Source organism: Lipophrys pholis (assembly GCF_963383615.2).
Source record: "Lipophrys pholis genome assembly, chromosome: 16".
Lineage (NCBI taxonomy): Eukaryota > Metazoa > Chordata > Actinopteri > Blenniiformes > Blenniidae > Lipophrys > Lipophrys pholis.
This window is the reverse complement of record NC_137634.1, coordinates 8,689,550-8,700,419: the sequence shown is the minus strand read 5'-3', so window position 1 is coordinate 8,700,419 and position 10,870 is coordinate 8,689,550. Positions and strand designations below refer to the sequence as shown.

The following is a 10,870-nucleotide window of genomic DNA, read 5'->3' as shown; positions in this document are numbered from 1 at the left end:
TGATTGTTTTATGCACTCAGAAAGATTTAGCAGAAAGAACAACCTCAACGGACGGATCAGTTCTACTGTGGCTTTGTCACATTCTAACCACAAATGTAAGTAAATGCACTTTATTGGGATTCTATGTGACAAACCGACACAACGTGCCACATCATTGTGAAGTGGAAGGAAACGATACATAGTTGTCATTTTTTATTTTATTTTTTTAGAAATAAAGAAACTGAAAAGGGCGTCCACATGGTGGTGGCAGCATCATGCGGTGGCGCTGCTTTTCTTCAGGAGGGACAGGGAGGCTGCTTAGAGTCGATGGGGGCTGGATGGAGACATGTACAAGGCAATGTTGGGAGAAAAACCTGTAAAAGACTTGAGGCTGGGGCAGAGGTTCACCTTCCAGCTGGACAACCAGAAACAGTCGGAGCAACAACGGAACGCTTTAGATCCAAACATGCTGATGTGTTAGAATAGACCAGTCAAAGTCCAGACCTTCTTCCAATTGAAAATCTCTGGCTTGACTTGAACCCTGACGTACCCCGTAAGACTTGCAGTTAAAGGAGGATCTCCAAAGCATTGACTCAGGGGGGATGAACACGTTCAAACTTTTCAGTAAAAAAAATCTGAAAACATCTATTATTTTCCCTCCACTTCGCAATTATGCAGCAGGTTTTGTTGGTTTTGACCTCCTAAATTCTTCACTATTGCTGACAGATGCACATTGTGCTCACAGCGGAGATCGTATTGGAAACACTTTGCAAACATCTTGCAGTCCGAAAGTTGCTCATTTACATCATACTTGAATATATCAACATCTAATGTTTGTGTAATATGTGCTGCACGTGCTTCAATCTTTAATAATTTAGCATCTGCTTGAGAGCAAAAACATGAATAATTGTGAATAAGTCCAGGTAGTGAGGCTTTGTGGTCCATAGACAATAACAACTATTTGATTATAGGTCCTCGCATGTAGGCCTGCAACTGTCTTACCTGTTCCGCTCGTGGATGTGAACGGAACCCGTCAATAAAATAAATATATTTAAACTCCACCGACAATGATTTCTTGTAAAATCCTTACAGCTTTTGAGACATGTTGGGGGGATATTTATTCCAGAACCAGAAACACCGGCCCAATTTTTTTTTTCCTTCAGAAACCCCAGTTATTACTAAAAGATTTGCAGTCCTTTCAAACACATTTCTTATTTATATTTTTCTATTTCAAGTGCGCTTACACAGATTTCACATCTGTCGTTTTTTTTCGGTTGGATTTTCACACATAACTCAAGATTTTTCTCATTTTACTGTGTTCAAATATGGAGGATTTTCTCCCAGACGGCGACAGAGGAGTCGGAAAGCAGCTCCTGGAAAAAGCAAAACAGTCCACACTGCCAAATTGGATTATCGTCGTACTCATTACACAGACACGCGAAAAATCCCAAAAACAGCCCGCTTGCAGAGCCACCGCAACTTCTCGTGCCTCCGCTGTGGGGAAAAAAAAACAAAAAAAAAAAAACAAGAGCTGAGCACATTATTGATCTCAGTCAGAATTTATAGATCACCTCATCCGGGTGAGTGATGGAGCTGTCGGGACCGTTGGTCTCACCTGACGGGCGACCACATTAAAAATCCTCGTCCCCGAGTTTCAGCTGCAGTGTTTACCAATCCACAGTCTGCCACGGTAAACTGGAACCATACTGGTTTGTAGTGTTATTGTTATAGGTGGCAGAGAACTGTATAGGTAGAGCACTACATCATGACATGTGAAGAAGGCCAGCTGGATCTTAAAGAGCCCCCGTGGACATCAGCTCCCCGGTTCCCTTTCAGGAGGTAAAAACAAAAAAGGGTTTCTACCACCAAGCAGCCAAACTGATTATTAATGGACCGATCCACACAGAAATCAGCATTCAGAAGCTGAAGATTTGCATCATTCCCACAGTGGATGTTGGTGGTTCACCTCAGAGACGAATCACATTTCTGTTCGCGGGATCTGAAGTCAAATTCTTTATCTGACGAGGAAGCAGAACTGTGACAAACTGCATCAAAGGTGAAGCTCAACTCTTTAACGCGAGCGTTTCTGCTCTTCCTCGGCTAATTCTGACGCTCTCTACGAACGATGGAAAATAAAATAGACTGCCAGTGGAAGCTTTTCCTGCCCCGAACCCCCCCCTCGTACTGAGAGAGCTGCATCTTCCCCGGCGCTGGGAGAGACCACTGAGGGGCAGCAGAATTACACTGCACCGCCTGTTTGTTCAGTTTTCCCCAAATGCACTTTAGTGCTCAGACTCTATTAATCCTGCTGACTTATGAGTGACCTCGAAGGATCCCGGGTGCAGGCGTGCTGAGTGTGTGGCCGAGAGAAAGAGTGGGATGAAAGGAGGGGGGCATCCATAAAAATAAAGGAAAGAAATGTTTAAAGAATTTAAAATACAACGTAGGAGTGAGGTCCTGCCTCTCATTGGCGGGGGGGGGGGGACTGTCTGCTTGATGTAAGCAGGGTGTAATCAGGTGCATCTCAAATAGGAATTCATTTCTTAAAGCCTCTGGTTAAAAAGCATCTGATCTAATTCTTTTGAGACACTATATTTGTGGTTTTCTTGGCCGATGAGCTGAAATGAAAAGCAATACAACAACAACAACAACAAAAAAAGGCTCGAGTTAATGTGAAATAAATCTTAAGTCGGTTTCACTGTCTTCTATTCCTGTGAGATGCACCTGTACATGTGATGCTAAGATGAATATTATCAGATACAATCTTTTTGGTTTATATTAGAAAATTACGACGCCACAGTGGAAACAAGTAATATAACAATTCAGTTTATTTTATTTATTTTCCAGACAGACACATCAATTTCTGGACCACAGTAGAGGATGGAAACCTTTCACAGACATTTTTTTGTCAATATTATTATTTGAAAATACAAATATAAAATTAGACTTTCCACATTTGATATGTGAGAGACCCCCATCCATTATTATTATCATCATTATTATTTTAGTATATTTTACAACAGGGCTTGAGCAAGCCATATGATAACCTGAAAGATGCTTTCAGATGTCAGTCAAGTCTGTCTGTCTCTCGCCATAAAAAGTCGGTTAACATAAAAAAAAGAGGGGCAAGTGTTAGGAATGGGCGGACAGCAGCGAGGAGCGCTCTGTGCTCGGCCTGCGCAAACATGGAAGCGCAGCAGCGCGTCGCACGCTGCTGTCCCATGCAGTCTGAAGAGCTCCCGGGCTCCCCGCTTGCGCCAAACTCGACAACACGCCGGGGGTGTGTGGGTGTGTGTGTTTGTGGGTGTGTGTGTGTGAGAGGATGACCTCTCATGTGGGTGACTAAGAATGGGCTGTATGAACCTGTGTGTGAGTCTTCTGTATACAGCTGAGGTCTCCAGTCTAATATTACTCAAGACATGTTTGGATGTGTGAGGAAAGAAATTGCAAATATATATTCGACTATGCACGCAGGCACACGCACACACACATATATTTCTATATATATTGCGATTGGATGTATATATTTAGTGATGAGTGTGGGTGGGACGGTAATGGTTTGGACAGAAGTGGAGGGGGGAGGGGGGGATTCACCCCAAAACCCCCCAGTTCAGGTCAACTTGTGGCATTTCTGTCACCTTGTGGTGGAGATCTGTGAACACTGAGTTTTGTCTTTCGTTAAATATCCTGAAAGATCAGAACTATAAATAGTAACGCCCGTGGCGAGGGTCACTTTGTGGACTAACTTTGTGACAGTATCTCGCAGAGATAACAGCACATTGTCTGGTCTAACACCATCAGCACCGCGACGTGGAAGCCTCGCTTTTTAGGGGGGGAAAAAAATTCTCAAGCACCGTCAATGAGCCTTCAAGGTCGGTTTTAATTTGAGTGAAAATGGAGGAGAAGCCTCTTCGTAGACGTCCCGGCTTGCCGGGAGACGGTGGTTCAGATTGAGGAAACACTTGAAGATGACAGAAAGGGCAGAAGTGCGGGAGGTTTGCTTTCCCACGGCTGCTGGGGGGTGGAGGTGGGGGTGGTGGGGGTGGGGTGGGGGGCGGATTGTTTGGCCATTGCCTAGCACTTGCCTCAAGATTCAAGTTTAAATGGATACGGTAGTACACTACAAATGTCAACACCTTCCAGGTTGACTTTTTTTTCTTTTTTGATTATTTTTTTTTTTTCTTTAAACCAAGACCCCTCCCCTCTCCCCGAATGGATACGCTAGTCTACTAAGATGTGTAACATTCATCAGCTGTAAACTGCTGTCAGTTTGAGATAAAATGAAATTACAGCAACAGAGCCATGCTACCTTAAAGTCCAAGCTACAGAATCACAAAACAATAGAGAAGTCAATTATTATTAGTTTCTTTTTTTCCTATATTGCACGAGGGAAAATTTTCAAGCTGTTTTTTTTTCTTTCCTCCTTTCCTTTTTTCTCCCTTTCAGGAAAAAAATGGTTAATTATAGTCTCAGATCCTGCAAAGCAGGCGCTGCAACAAGAAAATAAATTGTACACTTGTTGAACTGTTGGCGGCTTTTACGTCTGAACATGGAGACGGAATGCGAACGGCGGTGCTGCAGTTTGTGTCGTACAAAATGTTCAGCAGAAATTGAGAGGAGTTTTTTTTTGGACAAGTTGTCAAACGTAAAAGAATACGGCCATTATTTGCACAAAAACTATCAAATTTGAGAGATATCAACCTGAATAAATCCCGTCTGACATGATCTTAGCCTATTTTATTGCTCTTGTCCAACAACAAACACTTTAAAAAGTTGAACATCACTCTCTCCGATTCTCTTCACGCCGTCCCGTGTGCTCGCCGGATTCGCTCTGGAATAATTTGTCTATTAGCGTCACTGACAAAGCTGCCATCATGTACTCCACATGCTGGATGTCGTTTAACAGAGTGTGCTGGCTGAGACGAGCGAACACACTAATGCTAATTTATTAACAGTAATGTAACACTATTCAATTTAAAGAGCCAATGAGGTGAAATAAATGAAATAAGTGATATAAAACTGAGATTTGTGTTTAATTGAAGCGATACTGGCTGTGTAATAGGTTTGTCGTTGCGTCGCGCGCACACACACACACACACACACACACACACACACACACACACACACACACACACACACACACACACACACACACACACACACACACACACACACACACACACACACACACACACACACACACACACACACACACACACACACACACAGGATTGTGGGCGTCCATCCACGTGGTGTTTTGAGGCATTTAGATTCAGGTTGGACTATCATCTTTTCTAGTCTAGCAATGAATCACAGCTTTGGGGGTGCCGGTCCAACTCGGGGACGTGGATTTAAACCGTCTATTAATCAGCTCTGACACACTCCACATCCGTTAACACCTGCTAATATCCCTTTTATCGCTTTTCTGAAGTCTTTCGCACACTTTTTCATCTGGGTTTTTTTTTTCTTTCTTCCTATAGTGAAGCCTGTGTGGAGTGATAACAGAGTGAAACAATAAAGAGTTCCCAGAATCTAAGATTAAAATGATTAAGATTATCTCTTTTCTTTTAATCACTAACAGTTCTGAGAGAAAATAAGAGATCAGAAACAGTATTATCTAAAAAATAACCATGCCAGAGGCATCTGGGATATTTCCAAAGTGTACAAACATTAAAAGACAGAAGAGATTCTTTCAACAGCTCTGTGACTGATATTATGACTATTGTGGTAATGCTTCTTAAAAAAATATGAAACTTTTTTTTATTTTTATTTTTTACACAAAGTTTTTTTTTTTTGTTTATTTTGTTTTATCCTCCTCAATGATTTGAGCTTGTGTCCCTCTTTAAAAAAATAATCAAAAACAAAGAGTTTTGCATATCTAGCATTAGCATTTAAGGTAGTATGGCACACCCCTTTAAAAACATTCAAGGGTGGGGATCCAAATAATGCCTTGTGTACAATTCCATCTTACAGCAACTATTTTCTCTATTGTTCATCCATGAGAGCTTTGGTTAGCTGAAACCAGGTGAGAGTGGCAAAAAAAAATAAAAATCCTAAACAAAACAAACAAACCCAAAAAAGAAAAACTCAAATCAAACATACAGGGAATAAATTACGATGAACCTCTAACAAAAAGAACCGTCTGCAAATATCAGAATAACATGATCATTGAGAGAAAGGTCTATCTTGACTGGTCCTAAATCCACTAAGCACTACAAGTATTATATTAATGAGTCCTATATAACATCTACTTTGTAATTACAGGAGATAGAAAAAGAGCGCGAGAGGGAGAGGGAGTAAATATGAGAGAAAGGAGAGGTAGAGCAAAGGGAGAACAACAAAGAGCACTACACTGGTATCAAAGACAGCACTCTGTTTACAAGTTAACTGTGAGTTTCTTTACACACTAATGAAATACATGAATGATCAACAAAAGATAGTAGGATCTCTGAGGATGGGGAATGGAGAGAGAGAAAGTAATGGATGCACAGTACATTTTAATAGTATATTACAATTATTAATATATAAACCACAAAGTATTAATAAAACTCTGATTAAACTTGAAATCAGCAAAGAAGCGTCTTTCTTTTTTTTTTTTTTTTAATAGTTTTGTATTTCTTATTTTCTTTTACATAATTGAACATTACAAGGTTTTTTTTTCTTTTTTCTTTTTAAAACTCTTTAAATTATTACTTGATCACACCTCCATGTCATTTTACTTTAGAAGTATCCAGCATATTTCTTTACCTGGTTGTTTTCAAATCAAAGAAAAGAGACAACAAGTGGGTAAAACATACAAACAAACAAACAAACCCCAAAAACAAAAAAAAACAAAAAACAAAAAAAAAAAACACACACATCTGCAGCGGCATCTTTAAAAACCAGAGTGGAGAATATTATTATCATCATCATCATCATCATCATCATCAATATTAATAAATCGCTGTCATGAGTAAAAGCATTAACCACACACACTGTAAAACTGGTGCAGCGACACAGACAGTGAAGAATTCAGTGTCATCTTTTGACCCTGTATAAATCCCCTCGCATGAGACAGGGCACTAATGTAGAAAGAAATCCAAGCGTACGCTGCAACGCATCAGTCACTGTTTCTCCAACGCTGTTAATTCCGTCTACAATACATTGCAACCCCCCCCCCCCCCCCCCTCCTCCCGAAAAATCCTCCGCACTACCCCAAAGCACAGGGCCGTTTTCGTCTCTCTTCAGTTTAAAAAGCCAACATATACATGTGCAAATCGGAGAAATGGCCTGTACTTCACTACTCACAGTGCAACGATTACTTGCTTACTTGCCTTTCAGTGTTTTTCGTTTGTTTTTGCCACTAAGAATAAATTAAACCTGCCGATGATCCCCCCCCCTGCGGAGGTCCCAAAGGCTGAGGTATGGTATCAAAATGTTGACTTTTCTAATTCGTTACAAAAAAAAAAGAATAATAATAATAATAATAATAATAATAATAATAATAATAATAGGAAAACAAAAGGAAAAAGGATTGGGAGAGCAAATGTTCTACATGACCGGCTCTGGGCCCGAAAAAACATCAACAAACAGCTACGTTCCCTCTGGAGAGTAGAAAAGTGTCCGGATGCACGGAGCTCTGTGGTTCAACTTCTAATCTTCACTTCTAAGTACAGTGTGCTTTGGATTCAGTTGTTTTTTTTGTTCGTTTTTTTTTTTTAAATTATAATTAATATTTTACTTTGAAATGATCTTAACAGTTAGACAATAGATACCAATCAGGGTCTCTCTCTCTCTTTTTTTTTTTTCTTTCTAATTTTCATTATCATTATTGTTATTATTATTTGAAAACTCTCTTGAGGTGACTGGACTCACCGCTTTTTGTAAATTTGCTGGTATGACACTTGTAAAATGATTCGATTCAGTATGTACAGAGTCGGTTGTGTTAGGGTGGGTGGGTGGGTGGGTGGGGGACGGGGGGCTGCTTTTTTTTTGCCGTCTTCCAGCAGACAAAAAAAACAAAAAACAAAAATTAGAATAATAACTGTTTACAGCTTCTTTTGTTTTCTTCTATTCACACGCAATAACATGTTCTTTTGACACACCATCACAAAAATATGCTATTCTCTCACTGAGTTGGTTATATGCAGTGACTGGAATAATATATACAGCTACATTTCTTTTTCTCAAGTTTGAATTCACAATGTCGTTATATGAAATTTGTTATAGCATATATATATATTTCTAAACAACAAAAACAACACTTATAAAAAAGGACCATAAAAATATTGGAGTCCTCTTTGTATTGCCCAAAAATAGGTAATTATGGTTAACAATGAGACGTCACAAGAAAGAAAACAGCTACTAAGATTTATTACTTAGATACCTTCTTTAAATTTTCCTTAAAATTGATTTTTTTTTTTTGTCCTTCGCTTCTTTTTTTTTTTTTGGGGCGGAAAAGACCGAAATGAACATCCCGACCTTTTTTTAATTTTTTTTTTTTTAAATCCTTTACACCAACCCATACAAAGATGGAGACATGACTTGCAGATATTCTTGGCTATGACCCCCGCACTTCAAACGAATGAAATCCATTGACACAACGGTACTCTGAGATCAATTTAAAAAAAACAAAAAAAAAACAAAAAACAAAACGACACAAAGGTCAAAGGTTAAACTCAAACGACTCGCTAAAACTAAGGCAAACAAACAGAAACTAAAAAAAAAAAAAAAAAAAAGAAAAGAAAAGAAAGAGGGAAGGAAACAGGTGAATGAACTCGACGTGAAACATCATACCAAACCAGGTGGTGAAGTTATAGGAGGTTTGGATTATAGTACAGCAGTTTTTCATTTTTTTTGTTTTTTTTCTGAGATGACCAACGTTTTCTCTTCTTCTTCATGTGGTTCACACTTTCCTTCGTTTTTGCCGGGCTGACGCTGTAGTGCTTGAAGTTGGATTAGCATCACCTGCACACAAAGCCAATTAGAAACTTCGTCCTGTCTTTCCGGGGCCACCAGATATACTCTGCCGGGAGATAAAGTGGAAACAAAACAACAAAACAACAAGAGAAGAAACACAAGAGCGTTAGAATGTGTACGTTTGAGGAGAAGAAATCCTCACCGTGAACACTGGGCACGACGGGGTTTGTTGTGACATTTAACTGCAGAAATCTGTGACTTTCAAGCCAAATATTTTGGATGCTTGGTGAAGCATAATAGCATGAGACAAATGTGAAAGCAATTATGGTAAATTGCAGCAGGTCAGAACCTCCTGCGGGTGTTACTTAAGTACACAGAATTACAGTAAGAAAATAACAATAAAAACAACTCGGTGCACATTTTGAGTAGTCTACAGGTGAACAAATACACGTGCACACTATGGGGCTATTATATCAGCAGGACTTGTGCACTTTGATTTGTGCATACATTGATTTTTACGTGCATATCCATTTGTGTGTGTGTGTGTGTGTGTGTGTGTGTGTGTGTGTGTGTGTGTGTGTGTGTGTGTGTGTGTGTGTGTGTGTCCACTGGAATTTATGTGCTCCTACAAGACCTATAAATGCCTCCAAGCTCACCTCCACCTCAGGCCGACCTCTCAGCCGGCTGGACCGCTACAAGTGGATTCTGCTGCTCTTCTATTACAGGAATTGGCTTTAGTTTGCCCTCCAGATTCTGGGGTTGAAATACTGACAGTTTGCAAGTATTGCACACTTGATAGTATGTGTGTGTGTGTGTGTGTGTGTGTGTGTGTGTGTGTGTGTGTGTGTGTGTGTGTGTGTGTGTGTGTGTGTGTGTGTGTGTGTGTGTGTGTGTTTGATTGCTTTCATGGACGTGAGATTTGAGGGTTGTGTGAAATACTGTGAGGAGTTCGTGTTAGTGGATTAGTTTACAAAGAGCATCGTAATATACTGAAAATGGTTGCATCTCTTTTTAACATGTTTTAAAAGAAAGTCTGTAATAATGACCAATAGCTGACAATAATGTCATCATTTTGGCCACTTTGACATGTGGACAGGGGGAGGAAAAAAAATGTAGCCCGCATCCAACCGAGCCACTGCCGCCCAAATGCTTCTTTAATAGTAGAATAACCAGCAAACAGTAGAATAACTTTAAATTATTTGGAAAAAACTACCACACTCTTTGTTTTGACCTTATTGGCTTTATTGTACTTAAAATCGCTCAGATCAGTACATTATTGGCCATTGTTCTATTACCTGTTGCTACCAGGTCTATATCAGCTCAGCCTTCAGCAGAGCAGCTGCTGTTACTGTGGTTTGAGGCATTTTCTCGGCTGGCCCACCACGACTTTAAGGTATTTTCTTTGTTGTACCCCCTCAGTCTTAGATGTGATGATATGTTAGATAACTGACTTTTTCACCAGCAATAAATGCAAACTGAGAGCAGGATGTATTTCCATGAGCATGCTATTTAAGCGCAATGCACGCCGTGGGTCGACCAAAGCGCGCCGGGTTTTATAAGGGTCAGCCTGCCAGTCCATACAAAGGGAGGAATAGAACCCGTTTGGTGGAAAAGCATCAAATTCCAGTTGAAAAAAAATCTTGTGATGTGAAGGTGGAGACATTTACAGGTCCATGTAGGCACAATATCATATCAATAATTTAGCTTCTCGATCACCCCATAGTGTACCAATTCTAATTTAACAATCAAGTACACACGTCCTACTGACGCTGAAAAGACCCATTTAACTATCACTTTAATGTGTTTGGCACTCGTGTACATAAAAAGCCAGAGGGAGACAAAACAAGATGTTCTTTTCTTTACATGAAACACTTGTGCTGTGCACACGGAGGGCGGTGTTAAACGGCGGACATGCAGTGCGGCGACGCGATGAGAGAAATATTCAGCTGCTCATTCTGAAATGTTAAATGAATCAAAGCGGCGTGTTAGTGAA

The 10,870-nt window shown here is 40.0% G+C and overlaps 1 protein-coding gene across 10 annotated transcripts in view; it reads right to left on the bottom strand.

The window, feature by feature from the left end:
• Nucleotides 1–8,407: 8,407 nt before the first annotated feature.
• The window catches only part of LOC308121614 (RNA-binding protein Musashi homolog 2), a 266,100-nt gene continuing 263,637 nt past the window's right edge, over nucleotides 8,408–10,870 (bottom strand). For 5 of the 10 annotated variants that reach the window (XM_080482944.1, XM_080482949.1, XM_080482947.1 and 2 more), the window contains one exon: nucleotides 8,408–8,983. The gene's annotated coding sequence lies outside the window, so the exon portion shown is untranslated. The remainder of the gene's footprint in view (nucleotides 8,984–10,870) is intronic. The other 5 variants (XM_080482946.1, XM_080482950.1, XM_080482948.1 and 2 more) reach the window with 2 other exon arrangements.